The sequence below is a fragment of the Siphateles boraxobius genome, unplaced genomic scaffold (genome assembly GCF_051911475.1).
Source record: "Siphateles boraxobius isolate OS27281-9 unplaced genomic scaffold, OSU_SipBor_1 51, whole genome shotgun sequence".
Classification (NCBI taxonomy): domain Eukaryota; kingdom Metazoa; phylum Chordata; class Actinopteri; order Cypriniformes; family Leuciscidae; genus Siphateles; species Siphateles boraxobius.
The window spans coordinates 866,944-887,664 of NW_027509153.1; the positions used below are offsets into that span (position 1 = coordinate 866,944).

The following is a 20,721-nucleotide window of genomic DNA, read 5'->3' on the forward strand; positions in this document are numbered from 1 at the left end:
TACGCCAGGCCTGTTTGAGCAATAGGGATGAGTTTTTAAAAATCACTAACATTGATCCATTTAAATCAGTAACTAGCAGGAACGTGCATGAAAGTATTCAAAACTAATTTTCTGACACGCGACACACTGGCTCTCACCCACAGCCATGCGTACTTTAATCAACACAAAGCTTTTTCAAATTTGTCTATACAGTGGTTAGAATATAAAAAAAAAAGCATAAAGTAGATGTGCAACATGCTTTAAATCATGGTGTCAAATCAAGTCAAATTCGGTCCCTATCATGTTGATGGGTATTACGAGAGCAATGAAGGCGTGAAAACAGCTTTAGAGCACTTAGGGTGCTTTTTTCACGGACATTCTTGCAAATTTAAGGCTGAAGAAATTCAACCTTTATCAAAAATGTCTTTTGGATCTCTCAGGAGACTGTCGGATGACAAACTAGAGACCCTGCGTAAAACGTATTCCTTGCGTGTGATCTCTATATGGGAATGCGAATGGAACAATGCAAAACAGTCAGATCTGGACGTCATACGGTTTATGGAATCTTAGAGCCTGAGAGGTTGAAACCCCGCGATGCTTTATACGGTGGCCGCACAAACGCATATAAGTTGTACCACAAAACTGCTGAGGGTGAGAGGGTAGATTATTATGATTTCACACAGTTGTATCCGTACGTACAATCATGTAAAACATATCCTATCGGACATCCGTACTACCTTACAGGTGCTGTGGTAAGCTAATATTTCCATTGTGTAGGACTTGTGCAGAGAATCAGATTCAAAACCCTCACTGCAGTCATACGGATGAAGAGAGGTGTATTGCAGGGTCGTGGGTCTCCATCGAATTACAGCGTGCTATTCAACACGGATATAAAGTGTTGAAAATGGACGAAGTCTGGGATTTTGAACAGACATCTGACACCTTGTTCAGCGGCTATGTAAATACATTTCTAAAATTCAAACAGGAAGCCTCAGGCTTTCCCTCACATGTAGTGACAGACGAAGACAAACAGTCTTATGTCAACTATTATCTTGAAAACAAGGGTGTTAGTTTGGATGTTTCTAATATTTCACACAACCCTGCAAAAAGATCTATAAGTAAGCTAATCCTGAACACATTGTGGGGTCGGTTCTCATTGCGTACCCAGCTCCTGAACGCGGAGCTTCTGACAGATCCAGAAGAGTTCACACAGCGCCTTTTTAGTAATGCGTATTTCATAAAACATTTCTCTTTTGTATCTGATACCGTCGCATTAATCCAATGGTCTTATGCCGAACAAGACCCCTCTCCCACTCGCGATGTTAATGTGTTTATCAGAGCGTTCACCACCGCATACGCGCGACTTGAGCTCTATAATCTTTTGGATAAATTAAATGAGCGTGTCCTTTACGCCGATACGGATTCAGTCATCTTTGTATCGAAAAACGGGGAATGGATCCCTGAAACAGGTGCATATCTCGGACAGCTCACAAGCGAGTTAGAAACGGAAGATTGGATAGAATTGTTCTCTTCTTCTGGTCCGAAATCTTACGGGTACTGTACTGCAAAAGGATATACATGTCTCAAAGCAAAAGGCATTATGCTTCACGCAGAGAACGCACAAATAGTCACGTTGCAGAGTCTGATCGGTTTAGTGCGCTCACATGTTGAGACAGGTGTCGGTCTGCACCTGCTCGCTAGCTCAGACACCATCACGCGCAATAAGTCGTGTCTCACACTGCATAATAAAACAGTTGTGAAGAGTTTCAGAATCGTGTACGACAAACGCGTCCTTCTACCAGACTATACAACATTGCCTTACGGGTTTGAACAATATTTTGTGAATATGTGTGAAATTGATGTTTTTGACTACAGACTGCAACATCCGTTTTCTGGGGTTGTTATCAGTCCAGCAACAGTAGGAAGACTTTTTTTGTGAAAACTCTGATGTATAACTCTGACAAGATGTGTTCTGTAAAGTTTGATAATTTTGTGTACATATATACATCCTGGCAACCTTTATATGACGGATTGTTGCATGCTTTTGATATTAAATTCATTGAAAACATTCCAAAGAAACTGGATGATGATTCTTTATTTCCCCCCGATAAACGGTCATTATTAATATTGGATGATGTTATGACACACGCTGCGTCCAATCCAGAAGTATCTAAAGTTTTTACTCTGTACACTCATCACAACAAGATCAGCTGTTTATTGTTGATACAGAATCTATTCTTCCAGGGCAAATCTAGCAGAACTATAAGTCTTAAAGGGTTAGTTCGCCCATTTAAGACATGAAGTTGTATGCAATCCTTACCAGCACTATAGTGTATACACACTATCCTCCATCCAACCTGCCGGCCAATATTGCAGCCACTCCAAAGCCAATCAAAGATGACTTGGTGGCACAACATACATCCCGCCTCAGAAAATAACTTAACAACAGGGATGACAGTATTTAAACATTCACAGTGTTTATTCTGTACATATGTACATATGTGAAAAAGTATTATTGAAAATTACAATGTTCAATAAATCATTTTTCTTTAATACATCTAAAACAAAAGGTGTGCTTCTTCTGATTCCTTGAACCCTTGATATTGTCCATTTGGTGATGGATATTTTGTTCTTATGAGGTTCACCACACAAGAGGGAAGAACACGTCTGTAGCCTTTGCCGAGCTTCTCTCCTTTCAGGGCCCATTCTGTCACCATGCGATAGGCAACAAGTCTGTACTGTCTAGAAGACAAACACAATATTAGCTGTTACATATTTTATGAAAATTAGATAACAGTTTTCTTGATTTATAGTTTTTTTTTTTTCTCAAATATGGACAACAGCAAGGAGAGCTTTATAAAGAATCAACATAATGATTGCTGAAGATTTGTTGGGAAAAACACTGGAGGTAAGAATGAAATACATAGCCTATAGATAATTGCAATAACTGTAGTATCCATCAAACACTGAGCACCAATTGTGAAATGAATTGGCAGATACATTTGGTTATAAAGACAGTATTTCAAAGTTTGATGTAAGTTAGGTACATTTGGTGTCAACTCCATATAATTATTAATTTATTAATGATTGTATTATTGTCCACTCAGTATAATAATAATGCAGTCAGATAGACTATTATATAGCCAACACTAGTCAAGACAACGTTAAATTAATAAATAAAAAACTACAAAGCAAGATGAGCGACTTACACTTACTCTGCCGACATCTGACCGTCAAGTCCAGCTGGTTTGGGTCGCTTTTTCCAATTTATTTTAGGGATGTAGAAGAACGTCTCCAGGACACCTGCATTTAGCATCGCAGGGAACACGTCATTGGATGTAATGCAGACAGACGGTGCGTTGGCGTCCTCGTCAATTGAAAGGTTTTGCATCTGTGGCATGATGAGTTCCCATTCGTGGCAGCAATAGCTTTCAACCTCTGTTGGCATAACTTCACAATTGGAACAAGTGCACCACCATTTGTCATTCATCCTGCCTCTTGCTACAGCTGTGGTGGGCCCAGCATCAGATTGGACAACTTCTCTGTCCTCTCGCTCTCTCTCTTCCCGTTCTTTGTCCATCTGCTCAAGTTCGGCATCGGTATACTCGGGTTCATAAAGATATCCCTTTGTCGTTGAGTTAAAATTACTGTCTTCATCTGATCCGTCTGACACTGTGCTAAAATTAGTTTCATCATCTGAAGTTTCGTAGTCGGACATGTTGTCGGCGAGTCGCGCTATCAACAGCTAATCGTCACGTGCGCACTGTTGACATTGACAGCAGCGCGGATTGATAGAAACGGAAGGAAAATAGTGCCGCATTAAAACTGAGGTATGAATTTTGCCCGGCGTGTTTTTTTTGTGTTAAATTAATCAAGCTTTGAAACGCAAATGTTTTTTTCACGTAAAAACGCACAGTTTTGTGGCCCCGGAAAGTAGCCGGGATTACTTCATTCAAAAACTTCCAGCGGTCAGAACTCGGACCAGGGGGGTGACAACAGAGTGGGTCAGTGTGTATACACTATAGTGCTGGTAAGGATTGCATACAACTTCATGTCTTAAATGGGCGAACTAACCCTTTAATGCTAACTATTTAATAATATTTAAAAATCCCCGTGATAAACAACAGATAGGGGTTTTGGGCCAACAGATGTTTCCTACCAGTACAAAGTTTTTTATTGAGGCCTACCAAGATGCAACCGAACGACCTTACAGCTATTTACTGATAGATTATAAAACACAAACGCCTGAAAAATTCCGTCTCAGATCGGACTTACTGTCTGACCATCCGGTCGTGTACGTTCAGAAGGGAGCTTAGCAATGAGTTCGAGGCTTTCCAGAAATCAGGTACCTTTTAAAGTTATTATACAAGGCTACACCCAAGCAACGAGGAGTTATTCTGGATTCGGACCCCGATGAGTTAATAGTAGCATTATGCGAAGTTGCCTTAAATATACTTCACGGATCAATTCCTCTTACTACGAAGCAACATAATTCTTTAAAAAGAAGGAAAAACTAGATAAAGTACGTTGCTAATAAAAAGATTAACATAGTCAGGAAGAGGTGTATGATTAATCAAAGAGGTGGATTTCTACTTCCTTTATTATCAGTAGCTCTCCTGTTTATAACCAGTCTGATAACTAGAAACTGAACCTAAAAAGGATGGACCACACCGAAAAAATGTATCAAGTGCCTAAGCATCAATTGGACAGATTGAGGTCTGCACCACCTCGTGAAAATATTCATACGCTCGTGGAGGACAATCTGGACTCATCTATTAGGGATATATTACGAAGACATGATTTGGACACAAACGAAAAGGCAAAACTTTACACTAACGCTTTACAACGATTTCTTAATGTGGTAAAACAGCGTGATATGGAATGTAACACTCTAACCCTTACAATGCCTCAAGAGACAACTGACACCCCCCATAGTACCGGAAATAGCACCAGTGACATCACTGATGATGCAATTGTATCAGAGGTACTAAACAATGTGTCTCAGAGAAGCTTGAAAAATGTAAAATATATTATGGATAAAATGTCCAAATCCAAACATCTGGCATCATGGACTGACAATGGAGAGTTTGTTTATAAAGGACGAATCATCCCCGGATCCCGTGTGTTTGATCTACTGAAAAGTGTGACGTCACCACAGATGATACGTGACAACAGGCTTCCGGTGGGGTGGCCCGAGTTTCTGGATGCGTTTGCAGAGCTACACATACCTTATTCGACTGTAACCAACTAACATGTTAGACACATGATTGAATCGCTTAAAAGAAAAACAACCGATGGAGGTATTGAATCGCGTAAAAAAGAAAAACATCCGATGGTGATTTTGAGACTGTACCACCTAAATCTTCGAAAAAGGTTGGATATTATGACTCAGCAACACACATACATTCAAACACACTGGATGAAAGTGTATTTAATTGAGCTGCATTAGACACTAAACACTGGTTGAAATTTTAACGATTATATGTGTTGATGTAACAGGATTTGTCTGTTTTACAAATATAACCATATGGGTGATTTAGTGCAACCTATTTCAAAACTGTGAATTTCATGAATGTTTTTATTTATTATTTTAAAAGATGTGTGTGATGTTATTGTTTTCTGCTGTCAAATAAAAGAAAGAAACATTTCATCTGTTTACGTGTCATTTTATTTGTAATATATACACATAAATAATACATCACAAATTAATATGACTGGAACATTTTACCAGATTGCACGCACTGTATACACTTAAATGATTTACTATCACAAACACAGGGTTTCAATTTTTTCACAAAAAGAGATCCCATAGAATCATTTTTTAATAGATTATCATTATGGTAAAATTTCATTATATTTTCATACTCAACCCCTCGCGACATATGATACAGAAAAAAGACACAATGCTGTCCGCAGGTGACAGATGTATAATCTTGTACTTGTCTGGTAGAATAATGAACATGTGTAGAATTCTTTTTTAGAAAATCTTGAATAGATCTCGGAAACAAATTGCATCCGGTGGATTACCGAAGCTGTCGAAAAAACATGCGAAACCACTTCGCCCTATGTACATTGCTAGCCAGTGCTGACCCGGATCGCCCGATGCATCTGTATTAGAAATTAACAGGGCAGGTACATCTAACAACGCTTCTTTGGGGAGGTAGTCGCTAGGAAACACTCCTAGAAAATTGATATCACATATGTTGTCCATGATTCCTGTCAACTGTATCGTGTTCATTTCAGTAGTGTTCAGCAAGCACCTGTCTTCGGTTTGATATTTCAAGAAGAGGGTCAAAGGTTGCATAAATTAAAAGATTCACAGTGTGCTCTAGAGGCTCTCTAAAACGTGCTTCTAATCTAATATTTCCTGATCTAATAAATGACACATGCTGTCCACATTCATCGTCGGGTGTCAGGTTGAACGCATAGAGAGTGTATCCATTGAGAAAATACTCTCCGTCTATGGCCAATGGCTGGTTCTTCAGATGTCTACCTGTCGCAGACACCAGTTGATAAAACTCTCTTACGGCATTTCCTAAGTTATATTGTGGCTGAAACGGTCGATTAGGGAGATACATGCCGTCAGAGGTGAGATTTATGAATTCTAAATTAAAGTGTTTAAGGCGAGACACTACAGGTGAATAGGGTAAAATTTTTAAATTACAGATATCATCATGAAACTTTACCAGTTGATTACTCACATGAATTGGAGAAAAAAATGTATTGCAAGTTTTTTGTAATTTTTTGTTTAAATATGCTAATCAGGCTATATCTAATTAAATATACGCTAATTTGCCTATATTTTGAAGTGACGTTTTTTGAAGATGAAAAAAACAAGGTTCAAAATTATTGTTGCATTTTGTTGATATATTCAATAAAAAGACATTTTCAGAGGGGATTATGAATATCTCCTTTTGTTACCCTATAAATCAGAAAATACTGCCAATAGTCTTAAAAAATTGATTTCCGCCCTATTTTTAGGCATAAAATGTCATATAAATCAGGCCAAAAATGATATATCAACAAATCCCTCTGAAAAAACCTTCACAATATAGTTAGGAATAGGACTGTAAAGTTTGGTGTATGTAGGTGCTACTGAAGTGGAAAATCGTCACTAGGAGTGTGAGAAAAAACTCATTTTGAGAAAACGGCCTTTAAAGATTTGTATGGCAAAATTCCACTAATTTCTATTGAAAGCCATGAATTACAGACAAAATATGTTTTAGGTACAAGTAAAATCAATGCATCACACTGTTTAACATCCAAAACTCATCATTGCTTTATCCATCACTGATCATAACATCCAAAACAACACTTCAACACATCAAAACCACACATCAACAGTCCATCACACAGGTGAATATGTTTCTGCCTGAGGGACTCACAACCACTTTAGGATCCCAGAATTACAGATTTGTTAAGTATTATATATTAATTATATTATACAAAAACTGAAATGTGTTGAGTAATGTAATTGTTTTGTATATATAGCGTGTAAAGTATAGTATTATGTGATGCATGTATATAATGTCAGAGCGCGTCACGTGATGATTCTGAACGAATCACGTTGTCAGAAATTGGCATCAGCCAATGAGATGCGCATTTCGAGTTAAATCGCCGGTTTTACTTTCAAGATTGGTTGCTGATAAACAGGAAATGACCATATTTGGATCAGATAGCGTTGCAAAGGAGAGAGAGAGCTTTCTAACGGTGTGTGTGTGATGACAGGGTGCAGACAGCGATCGCGGAGCGGCAGGATGATTTAGAACGCCAACTTTTGATGAATTTATGTGAAATCTACACACGCAAACAGAAAAGGTTAAGTAAAATAAAGACCTAAATGTGTATTTTGGACTTTTTTTCAGAACAAGTCTGAAAGAAGACATGTTATTGAAGACAAATAGCCCAAAATCTCAAAATTGTCCAATGAAAAAAAAAACGATGTTTTTGCCTGCCGTGTCTCGCCGTGTCTAAGTTTTCATGGTTAGAGATGCGCGCTCCTGCTGGTATGGAGAAATTTTTCACAAAGACACTGTCGATAGGATATTTGGCCATGCTCGAGAGGAGCGCTTGTGCATGCCCCAAACGCACCGCAGTTGATACAGTGACTCTCTTGACAAAGAGTGATGCAGAGAGTATTTTTAGTTTATAATCGACAGCGTCAGCACGCATCAGACAGAATGCATCTTTTGCTCTGGTTAAACGAAGACGAATATCAACACCGTTCACTAATAGTTTCGGTTGAAAGAAAATATCACTGTGTATAGGTGCTAGTAGCTCCACAACATTGCTAGCTTTGGTGAATGCTGCTCTTTTTGTTAAGCCTTCGTTACCCCCGGCTGGGTCTACTGTGTCCATTCGGCCCGCGGAATCTTTGTAAAAAAGTCCTGCACTAAAGTTACTCTCCAACGTATCTCTCCCATAATAAATGAGCGTTTCTAAAATGCATCTATATGGATAGGTATTCGAGGATTGGGATACTAGGGTATCTCCTAACGATACATCAACCTGTGAGAAGATACACGCTCCAGGATAATTAAGAAGCCTTACCGGAGCGCCGTCTGGAATATCACCACCGTTCGGAAGAGTTATTTTGACACGGGTAAATAACAGAGTGTTATTCAAATCTGTGTAATCTTCACCTGTCCCCGCTATGAAAAATTCTATCGGAGATAAATCTGTATTAGCTGAAATCGGCGGAATCTCCACATAAGTGTTTTTTTCAATAGCTGTTTGTGTCAAAGGGACAGTAAACAGATCCAGCTCGGTCTTGATGCATTCGTCAGACATGCAATGTAACAGAGACATTTTTTAGAATATAGTATTGGATCGTCTTTTTAATTTTGTAGTTCTTTTCACACGCTTCGTACGGGTTCTTTGTTTGATATTGCGACTGAGCGCTTCTTACTGATGCGTATGGTTTTCTTTATGCCATGACCACGCCCTCTTCTCATACGGGTCCCTGGTGGTTTTAGCCGTCTACGCCCCATGACCATAAGTCCATGCCCGCTCTGACCGTCATCATTGTTATATGAATTTGTTAGAGCTGTAGTTACGAAATCACTTACTATGTTTTTTGCAGCGGCTTTTAGATGTGGTTTTGCTATACTGAACCCCCTTCTAAGAAATGGGATTGCCATTCGATACAAGCCCCTAAACAATCCGCCGATTCCTGATGCAAAACCGGAACCGTACATGACACCACCCCCTGCGTAACCGGGCAAGCCGTTTCCGGTTTGAGATTTGTAGTACGCAACATAACGATCGGGGTCCGACTGGTACGGAGCGAGATAAACCATTTAAAAAAGGTGTTGTTTCACGGGTCTAAAAGTGAAGTTTAGATACAACCTTCCCGTAGGTGAATGGTATCTCTCTGTTTAAGTCGTCTTTAACCTCAATAGTAATCTCGTTAATACTGGTTTTATTAAGACGCACGTAGTGTGACTTGTCGTACCTGACACAGGCAGCTTTGTTTGTTTCCCCTTCGATAAGTACTGTACCTAGTAAAGGTACATACAAATCTCCAACTGATCGGTAGTCTATCATATCTGTGTACACATATAGGGTATAAAAACCACCTCTTATATCAGCCTGGAACGGTGCGTATGTGACTGATGTGACGTGTGTGTCTTGATGCTCATCCGAACTGTTTGCAACTTCCATAGGAACACCGGGTTTTAATCCCAGTATAACAGATACCTTACCATAAAATGTCAACGAAGCCCTCTGGCCTGCTTTCAGAAATATCTTATTCTTTATATGATCGTAGCCGAGCTGCACCCGCGGGGGGAGAGATGCATTTATTTCTCTGAGTAATACGGGTATATCCTCAAAATAACCACACTTTAAAGCATTCCGGCTCGTAGATATTTTTAGGGCTTTCCGAAAAGTTTGGATATTAAGGTCACCCCTTACACTGTGCAGTTTGCCGTTATTCTGTAATAGGCTTTGATCACAATCGATAATAAATACAGCGTCGTCCTCATTGAAGGTGTACCAGGTCAATGGATATTCAAACTCGACCAGTGCCACTTCCCACAGGCCTTTTAAATGTATACTTCTAGCACAACCTAGTTCTGTAATTAGATATACGATTCTCAGGATAGACATTAGTCGAAGCATTGCAGGGAAGTGTAACGTAGAACCCCTCCTCAGACATGATTTACATAAATGACACCTGTTACGAATTCACTATAACTTTAAGGTGGTTTGCAGATCCATCGCCTGTTTTTTAGGAATCCAGCTGTTGAATTTAGAGTCCACCCCCACCACTTGACTAAAACACACATGACTTTCCCACAGCGTTGTTTATCTAGTATTTTTTCAACCTTGAAAGATGCATCATTACTCACGATAATCTTCTGTAGTTCTTGTTCATAAAAACAACCAGCGATAATTTCACTGTCATAGTCTTGTAATTGGTATACGGGAGGGATACGTGGAATGCATGCGGTTATTGTGAAATATTCTTCAGTATAATTTTGCTCGTACCCTTTGGCAAAAATATTCCGGACTTTAGAGATTCTCACGACATCTCCAATTGAGAATTTAAATTTGGGTGTCTCCTTACGTATTTGTAAAATACGAAAATGTTTATTGAAAAACTCTGTGCCCTTATCTGTTTGTAGCTTTGTTGGTATACGCCCCTCCCGCAGAGTAGACAAAAAAGCTTTCATCACTTCCGGCCCCGTCTTATTTTTAAGTACACACGTCCATGCGAATTTACTGAAAATATCAATAACTGTAATTATGTATTTAATATTATCATTCTGTTTCGAGTATATCGACATATCAACCAAATCAGCGTGAAACTGATGGTCTTTTCGATACACTACCACACGATTCCGTTTATATTTTATTGGTGCAGTACGATGGAGTGTGTATTCGTCTTGACTGGAGAGCCAGTCGTCACCTCTTTATCAGATAGTCTTACGTTGTATTCCTGCAATACCGCTTGTTTTAATCTGTCCTTACCACCAAAAGCACCAGAATTCGCTGGATCATAGTATATCTTCTTCATTAGCTCTGACATGTCGACGCTATGAGTTTTTCAGACAATACCTGAATCACTTGCATTGTTGTTCAGTTTTTATTTTTTACAAACAATCAGCAAACAACAAAGTTTTTTTTTTTTTTTTTTACAAACAATCAGCAAACAATAAAGTTTTTTTTATTTTTTTTATTTCAGGAATATCTATTATTTTATTTCAGAAAATAACGGATCACTTACAATGTTGTTCACTTTATTTTTTTTACATACATAGTCACACACAAAAGGGTATATCAACATAATCATTTTTTTTATTTTAGAATCGAGAAAAGAACAGGGTTACAAGGGTTTAATCATGTATCATTACGTCAAAAGAAATTTCACACACATTTCAAAATTTTTCTCCAGGACGAATTCAACTAAAATGTCAATAATTTTACAAATATCAGAATCTTTATTTCTCAACAATTTGCAAACATCAGTTACATACGTACATAGACATAATATGTTTCCTATTTTAAGGGAATCAGCATTTTCAGGCATTAGATCGAGAATGTTTTTGATAGTCGTACATTTATGGATTACAGATATGTTCACCATATTACTCCAGTCGTCCGATGACTTCCGCACAGCATTCATTTGACACGTTAATTTCGTTAGACGTATATCATCCGCAGACTTTCCGGTGTTTGTAGCATGATTATCATCGATAATCTTGTACAGCAGGGTTGATAATCCACATTTAACACGCAGTTTAAAGAAATATTTGAGAATCCAGAATGTGCAGAGGTTCCACATTTTCACACGAGGACAGGTTCAGGGTCTTCAGCAGCAGCAAGCTTCCACTTCTCGACAGCGGACTAAATAATTTCCTCACAACTTTCATCCACAAGTTTCTGTCTGATAGATCCCAGCTGCTCCACAATGTACATCTCATCCTTAAGCTCAAACAAGATTGTCTCGACAGCACCTTGGAGTCTTTGCAGATGTGATGTAGCACGATACAGACTCAGCGATTGAGCTAGGATAGTTTTTAGCTCCGGTCTGAGAACCTTCAGGCTGATCTCGTCAAAACATCCATAAAAATAATATCCAGGTGGTTCGAACAAACACGAGTGCCTCGTTTGGGATGGGTGGTCTACGATACAGCCGTCGCAGCTTTGTTTCATCCGTTTATCGATCAAATATTCCAATATGATTGTAACTACACTTTTAATAATCCGATGTCCAGCATCGCCGAGACACCCGTCTGGCTCATCAGCAGACGTGTCAGCGTTCACAGGGGATGCTGTACCTGCATTTGTAACGGGCCCATTAGCTCCATAGTTCGTGAAGAACGCCAAGTTGTGATATCCAAGATCTGTACAAAATGTATTCATCCAGTCGACGCTTCTTTCCGGTGCATTTGATAATCCTGATTGCGTGTATCCATCAACAGCTCCAAGAGGAGAGAATCCGGGGTGAATGGTTTCTTGAGACATAATGCAGAATGAGTTGAGTTGTCAAGGGAGGTCTTTTTAATGCTTGTAGAATGTGGGCGGTGCTATATGAACACCCCTCCTACTGGGCGTGTACCAATCCGGGTGAAAGAGCTTCACTTTAATATTATTGTAGCGCTCGTACGCATCACACCATTTGAAAAGTTTATCAATTTTGGCAAAAATGTCTTCCAGCACGGGCATATCCTTCTACTGAAACATGAATTTTAAATCGTAGTATTTAAGGTGGTTATCCTCCGAGATAGGCCATGCCCGTTTGGGTACATCTGACCCAAAATCAGTGCAAAGGATGTAAATGTAATCCTCGGGATGTTTGTTAACGTTGTCCGACAGCAGCCTGTATTTTGTACCCATCGTTAGACCGTTCCACTCCGCTATAAAGAGGGGCTCGTCACACCCTTCTTTCATATCTTTCCAGACGCAGGTGAAAAATAAGATCCAGTCTCGTTCTGTGAAAAACAGATGCGGATCCTCTGTTGTATTCCTTGTAAATCTCTCATCGTTATCCACATTAATCAATCTGACTTCGCGGTTGTTCTCTTCAAAATTGTACTTGCACAAACGGCCGCCAGACAAATGAAAAACATATTCCACATCGTTCATGGAGAAATCTTGTTAAACAAGATTGCTTATTCCGCGGAGCTAAAGTCAAATCCTCCATAGCCTCATCAATGTTTCTCTCGGGGGTCTTGGGTTCTGTTGCCATAGCCATTGCTCCTGAATAGATCTAATAATCCACAATCACAACCGTATTTTGCGTTGAAATCGTGGCGTTTTTAAATAGAAAGCCACGGAGGGAAATCCCTTAGAGTGATGTCATCGTAAGTGTCAGTCGTAGCTGACCAATGAGACGTGTGTGTGTGTGTGTGTGTGTGTGTGTGTGTGTGTGTGTGTGTGTGTGTGTGTGTGTGTGTGTGTGTGTGTGTGTGTGTATGTGTGTGTGTGTGCGTGTGGGAACTCTGTGTTCTATTCCCCTCGATCCATGTGTGGAGATGTGTGTGTGTGGGAACTCTGTGTTCTATTCCCCTCGATCCATGTGTGGAGATGTGTGTGTGTGGGAACTCTGTGTTCTATTCCCCTCGATCCATGTGTGGAGATGTGTGTGTGTGGGAACTCTGTGTTCTATTCCCCTCGATCCATGTGTGGAGATGTGTGTGTGTGGGAACTCTGTGTTTTATCTCCCACGCTCCAGGTGCGGAGGTGTGTCGTGGGAGGAGTCAGCGTGTGGTGCACCGTACCACTCCCGTTCAGCCATTTCTGGTCGGAGTGCGGAAATGATCACGAGTGTTTCACAGCGTTTCTCACAAAACCTTTTATAATGTCTTTGTTCTTCTTCTTTCAGCAAAACTGAGTTTTGTAAAAACGTAAGACTTTTTTAACTTTATACAACGTTTTTAATACCTTTAAACACTAGTTAATTGTAAAAGTACAACTTTTCTTCAAACGTATGTTAGAAAATAAAACTATTTGCATGATACTGATTATTGCTTTTATTATACATTTTCTTAAAAAAGATTAAAATTTTGTTTTTAATGTTTTTTAATCATTTTGAACATTTTTTACATTGAGCCCTAGTGATCGTGGGTGATTTTCCACACTTAATCTGTTCAGACCAATATGGGGAGGAAGGGGAGGAGTTAGCGTGGGGAGAAATTCCATGCACAGATGTACAGGCCGGAAGTGGGAGGGGAGGGGAGGGGAGGGGAGGGCTGAGTATCTCGGGGGAGTCCCACGGTGTCATAAACGGGGAGGCTTTATGGGGGGCAATAAAACTGTCAGTTTGACGAAAGCCGCCCTTATACCTCTCTCTTCCGCAGTTCAAAACTGGGTGAAAACAAGCGGAGGCATTTTAAATATAAATGCTGCAATTCGCTACAAAACCCTTGCTTTTGAAACAGGTGAAGGCCATCGTACCAAGGAGCTGTAGGCAGACTGCCATGCCGAATGACCTCTGTTCGGTTGTTTGGAATTTACAGACTGTCACACTGCTTGCAGAGTAGATTATGGGAAGGAGCCATCTCCTAAAAAGAACATGCACCTCGTCAATAGGTGTCTGTAGTGTAGTGGTCATCACGTTCGCCTAAAACGCGAAAGGTCCTCGGTTCGAAACCGAGCAGAAGCAGCGGTTGGATTCTCACAGAAACTTTAAACTGTTTGCCACGCTAGGTGGGTGTAGCGCTCATTTCCTTTATATGCTTTTTAACAAGCGTGCACCTAAAGATTTATGTCTGCAACCTGAAGACGTGTTTCCGTAGTGTAGTGGTTATCATGTTCGCCTCACACGCGAAAGGTCCCCAGTTCGAAACTGGGCGGAAACTGTGGGTGGTTTTTGCAAAAATTTCGTATGCGATTTTCTGTTGAGCAGGTCAGTACACTTGCACGGATGTTTGTGGTTTAATCTCTTTAGAAAAGGACAAAAATAAAACAAATGACCATTGAGGTTTCCTTTACAGTAATAAAAAATGTTTGGTCTGCCAACAAAATTAGCAGCTTTTTGCCATGTTAAAAACACTGGGCAGTCTATAGCTTCAGTAGCTTTTGAACAAGCGTACCCTAGAAGAGGTGGGACTGATGTCCAAATCAAGTTTCCGTAGTGTAGTGGTTATCACGTTTAGTTTACACCATGCGGCCAGTCGTATGTAGGTGTAGAGCGTTGCTTGCCAATAAGAACGCAGGGAATTCCAGCAAGGCGGGCCTGAAAAACTACACGAAATTACAGGTTCGAGTCCCGTCTCGACCACAAACACCATAAAGTGTATCCAGATTAAAAAATTATTAGAAACTCATGTTAAGTACGATTTACATATAATAAACTAACTTTGTGCACAAAATAGAATAAAACTTGTAAGATTAGTTATTGTGTAGAATGTACAAAATGTGCAACTACCTTAATAAACATTTACATTATAATAGGGTTTAGTTTTCTTTAATATAGAAAATATTTGAATGTGAAAAATTGTAAAGAACATTTTGATAATGTTTTAGACCTTTACATTTTACATTGAGATATTTACATTATATTTGTTTAACTATGTACAGAAATCCAATATATATATGAAATATAACCAGTAAACATCAAATAGTAAGTTTCTCGTTTTATTTATAGTACAAAAATATACATATTATTATGTAAAACTAAAAAAGGTAATGTATTGAATACGTATAGATTAAACAACAATAACATTAATAATAATAATAATAAAATATAAAGCTGTGGAGAACGTAGGAAAAAAACAAGATTTTTTAAATCAAATAATTATGAAGTGTTTAATGATAACAGTTATTAACATTTAGTGTTTACACATCTGAGCAAGATAAAATAATCCAAGTCAATAAAATTTACTTTAAAAAAACTAAAGTACAATGCAAACAAGGACAAAACTGTTTGATTTTTAATGAACAATGGAAATAAATTTAACAATTTAAAATGATAGATTATAGATTAAACAACAGCAATAATAATATCTAAAGTTGAGGAGAACAGGAAAAAACAAGAAAAAAAGTATTTTAAATTAAACAATTATGTACAGAGTATAATAGTACCAGTGCTTAACATTTAGTGTTTTTCAAATCTGAGCAAGATAAAATAATGCAAGTCAATAAATGAACTTAAAAAAACACTAAAATACAATCCAATACAATAAAATACAATACTTTTGGTATTTTAATGAACAAATGGAAATAAATTAAATATTTAAAAAAATAAATAAATAAAAAAAAAATATATATATATATATATATATATACATTAAAAGTGCAATAATATGTATATACATATATGCATAAGATTGTGCAAGGAATGTCTTTGAGCTATAAACAGTATTTGAGGTCTGGGCATGTCATTTGTCAGTGAAGTCATTTTTTCTTTTCCTCAATCCACCTCTGCTTCTCAGCCTCATAGAATGGAGACTGCTGAAAGTCTTTCCATGAAATTTCTGCACTCATTCCCTGAGCCTGATAAAGGGAAACTTGTTGTTGAAACTCAACAACATTTTGACATATTGTTTGATGTCATATTGATGTTACATTGATGTCAAGGTGCCCGCTGGGAACGTTAGAGGGAAATATCTAGTGGAAAATGAGTATGTTACGTTATGTCATTACATGAAAGTCACTTAGGAGATTACCTATCAACACTAAATTTTCCCCAGCCTTAATTTAAGACCGGCCTTTAATTGTCTGTGTTGACCCCGCCCCCGGCCACTATCAGAGGCCCAGCCGGCGTTTAATTGACTACCGGTTTTTATTTTAGGAATTACGGTAGTCATCTTTAAGTGGCCTGATTGACTGATATCAGAGTCTCTGATTAAATTGTTTAATATTAATTGTTAATTTCACATCCCAATACTACTGCAGAAATTCATGCAGTGCCGTGATACTCTGAAAGATTTCACACGTCACACGCATCACACACATGACCAGCGTCGGCCAATAGTGAGCCTATGTGACGACAGAAGCGCTGCGCTATTACACTAGTAAACTCACTCGAGGCCCACAGAGAAGAAAATCCCTAAAAAGCCTGTGGAGGAGTGCTCAGATTTCATCAAAAATATCCTCATTTGTGTTCCGAAGATGAACGAAAGTCTTACGAGGTTGAAACAACATGTGGATGAGTAATTACTGACAGAATTTTCATTTTTGGGTGAACTAACCCTTTAAAAGTAATTTGAATAACAGATTGTCATAATACTGATGCCACAATATCACAAGGCTACTGTAAATCATGTGAAATTGACTGCTACTGTTTTTTATGTAATATTATTGTGGCAGAATAAGTGATTTTATCATCTGATTAGTTTAGTTTGGGGTATGGATTGGCTGGCCAATGGGGTGGGGTCTCCTCTCCCTGGCATTTCCGTTCCCATTCCTATTCAGGTATGTTAAGACTCTACTGACGGTGTAATGTGAACAGCTCAAGGCTAATATGTGCTATTTCTAGTTTAAATTAAAAGCGGAGTTGGTGGCGTTGGCCTTGTGGCAGAATTTGCTCTCAGGTACATGTGGTCTTCGTATTAAATCTCTTGATTGACAGCCATGGCACCTGTTGTGAGTAACCATCAGAGTTGGGTATAACGTGTTACAAAGTAATGTATGTAATGTAATGCAATGTAATGTAACGTAACTCATTACATTTAAATATTATGTAATTTGATTACAGTTACTGATGTTAATAAAATTAAGTTACTTGCGTTACAAATGTATTGTTAAGAAAAATATTTATTAAAATTCAATTTAATTCAATTCAAATTTATTTGTATAGCGCTTTTCACAATACATATTGTTTCAAAGCAGCTTTACAGAAAGTGCATTTCAGAAATGTACGTAGAAAAAAATACAGTTAGTTAATCATGTAGTAATTTAGGGCATAACATATCGCCGGCGTTGAGTCGTCTCTTCACAGGCGTCGAGTCGTCTCTTCACAGGCGTTTAGTCGTCTCATCGCAGGTGTTGGGGGATCTGAAGTCTCCGTGAGAGGCTGGATACAAACTGGAGCTGACGAACGCTATTTACCTCGGGACTAGCGTCCCGAGATAACAGCAGAAGAGCAGATGGGAAATAATTAGCATAGCTGCTGTTCATAATATTAATGCATTCGATCTGATTCAACAGTGGTATAAAAGGTAAGCATTATGTAAATGCTTGGCTAAAGAGATGCGTCTTTAATCTAGTTTTAAAGTGGGACAGCGAGTCTGAGCCTCGAACAATATCATGAAGGCTGTTCCAGAGTTTAGGAGCTAAATGCGAGAAGGCCCTCCCTCCTTTAGTGGACTTAGATATAAATGACCAGAAGCCTCGAATTTAGTGATCTTAAAGAACGCGATGGATTGTAGGGCGATAGAAGGTCCATTAAATACACAGGAGCTAGACCATTTAGGGCTTTATAGGTCAGTAGTAATACTTTGTAATTGATACGGAACTTAATAGGTAACCAGTGTAGAGATGATAAAATTGGTGTTATATGATCATATTTTCTTGACCTAGCAGCTGCATTTTGCACTAACTGTAGCTTGTTTATTGAGGATGCAGGACAGCCAGCTAATAAAGCATTACAGTAATCTAGTCTTGAGGTCATGAATGCATGAACTAACTTTTCTGCATCAGAAACAGATAGCATGTTACGTAGCTTAGCAATGTTTCTAAGGTGGAAAAAGGCTGTTCTTGTAACATATGAAATATGATTTTCGAAAGACAAGTTGCGGTCTAGTATAACACCCAGATCTTTTACTGTAGTCGATAAAGTAACAGGACATCCTTCTAAATTAAAGTTGTATTGTACAAGGTTTTGGGGGTAGTTTTTTGGACCAATAAGTAATACCTCCGTTTTATCTGAATTTAATAGCAGGAAATTACACGTCATCCAGCATTTTATATCATTTAGACACTCTGTCAATTTAGATGAGTTAGTGTTTTCATCCTGTCGTGATGAAATATATAATTGAGTGTCATCAGCATAACAGTGGAAATTAATTCCATGTTTTCTTATAATATTACCAAGTGGCAGCATATATATTGAGAATAGCAGAGGGCCTAACACCGATCCTTGCGGCACTCCATAATCTACTGACGTTATTTTTGATTTTTCCCCATTTAAACAGACAAAATGATAACGGTCTGATAAGTACGATCTAAACCAGCTTAATGCCTGTCGCTGAAAACCAGTGTAGTTTTGTAGTCGATCCAAGAGTATTTTATGATCTATAGTGTCGAACGCAGCGCTAAGATCGAGTAGAACTAGTATTGAGATACAGCCTTGGTCAGAAGCTAAAAGTAAATCATTTGTAATTTTAACTAGCGCAGTTTCTGTGCTATGATGCGGTCTGAATCCTGACTGAAATTTTTCATAGATATCATTTTCTTGCAAGAAAGAGCACAATTGAGCGGACACAACTTTTTCTAGAATTTTAGACATAAATGGAAGATTTGAAATGGGTCTGTAATTTGCTAGGTTATTTGGATCTAATTGCGGTTTCTTAATGAGAGGTTTTATTACTGCCAGTTTGAATATTCTTGGAACATGACCTAAAAATAAAGACGAGTTAATAATATTGAGAAGAGGCTCTTCCACTACAGGTAACACTTATTTCAGTGGGTATTGAATCTAATAAACATGTTGTTGGTTTAGATGCAATGATAAGTTTATTTAACTCTTCCTGTCCTATAGTTGTAAAGCGGTGTAGTTGTTCTTGAGGGGCGATAATTGAGGCTGAATCATAAGACACCATAAAAGATTGTACATTTACAATTGTGTTTCTGATGCTTTCTATTTTCTCATTGAAGAAATACATAAAATCATTACTATTATACTGTAACGGAATATTTTGCTCTGGTGATGTTTGTTTATTTGTTAGTCTAACTACGGTGTTGAATAAAAACCTTGGATTATTTTGGTAATTTTCTATTAGTTTGCGGAGATGCTCAGCCCTGGCTGCTTTTAGAGCCTTTTTATAACGTGACATACTGTCTTTCCACGCGATTCTAAAGACCTCTAAATTAGTTTGTTTCCATTTACGCTCTAAGTTACGCTCTAAGTTTCTCTCTTGATAACATGCGTAGCACTGTTGTACCATGGTGCTTTAGTTTTCTCTCTAACCTTTTTTAATCTAATTGGTGCAACAATATCTAGTGTACTAGAGAAAATGGTGCTCAAACTGCTAGTCATTTCCTCTAGTTCATCTGTTTGTTTTTGTTCACTGAGCAGCAGAGATATATCAGGTAAGCTATTTGAGAATCTATCTATAGTGGTTGGAAGGATTGTTCTGCCTGGTCGATAACGTGGCGCAACATGTCAAATTTCAGCAGTACGTATTATGCAAGTTATCATGTAATGATCAGTGACATCATCACTTTGCGGTACAATATCTATATCGGTTGGATTGGTTCCATATGATATAATTAAATCTAGTGTATGATTTAAACGATGAGTCAGAAAACACTGACGTTTTGCTTGACCTCAAAGGAGTTTAATAAATCTGTAAACGCAGCCCCTTACGCATCATTTGTGTTATCTACGTGTATGTTAAAATCTCCAACAATTATTGCTTTATCGACATTGACCAATAGATCTGAGAGAAAGTCTGCAAACTCTTTTAGGAAATTAGCACAGGGCCCTGGAGGTCTATATACAGTAGCCAAGGCTAGAGATAATAGGGATTTCTTTCTTACATCTAAGAGCGTAACATTTATCACAAGTAGAATATCTCTATAGATTGTTGCAACACCGCCGCCACGACCGATCAGACGGGGCTCATGCTT

The 20,721-nt window shown here is 38.4% G+C and overlaps 2 non-coding genes across 2 annotated transcripts; both read left to right on the top strand.

The window, feature by feature from the left end:
• Nucleotides 1-14,517: 14,517 nt before the first annotated feature.
• trnaf-aaa (transfer RNA phenylalanine (anticodon AAA)) lies at nt 14,518-14,590 on the top strand. Its single transcript has one exon. It is a non-coding gene; the product is annotated as a tRNA-Phe (tRNA).
• Nucleotides 14,591-14,713: 123 nt separating this feature from the next.
• Nucleotides 14,714-14,786, top strand: trnav-cac (transfer RNA valine (anticodon CAC)). The gene has a single exon. It is a non-coding gene; the product is annotated as a tRNA-Val (tRNA).
• Nucleotides 14,787-20,721: the final 5,935 nt, after the last annotated feature.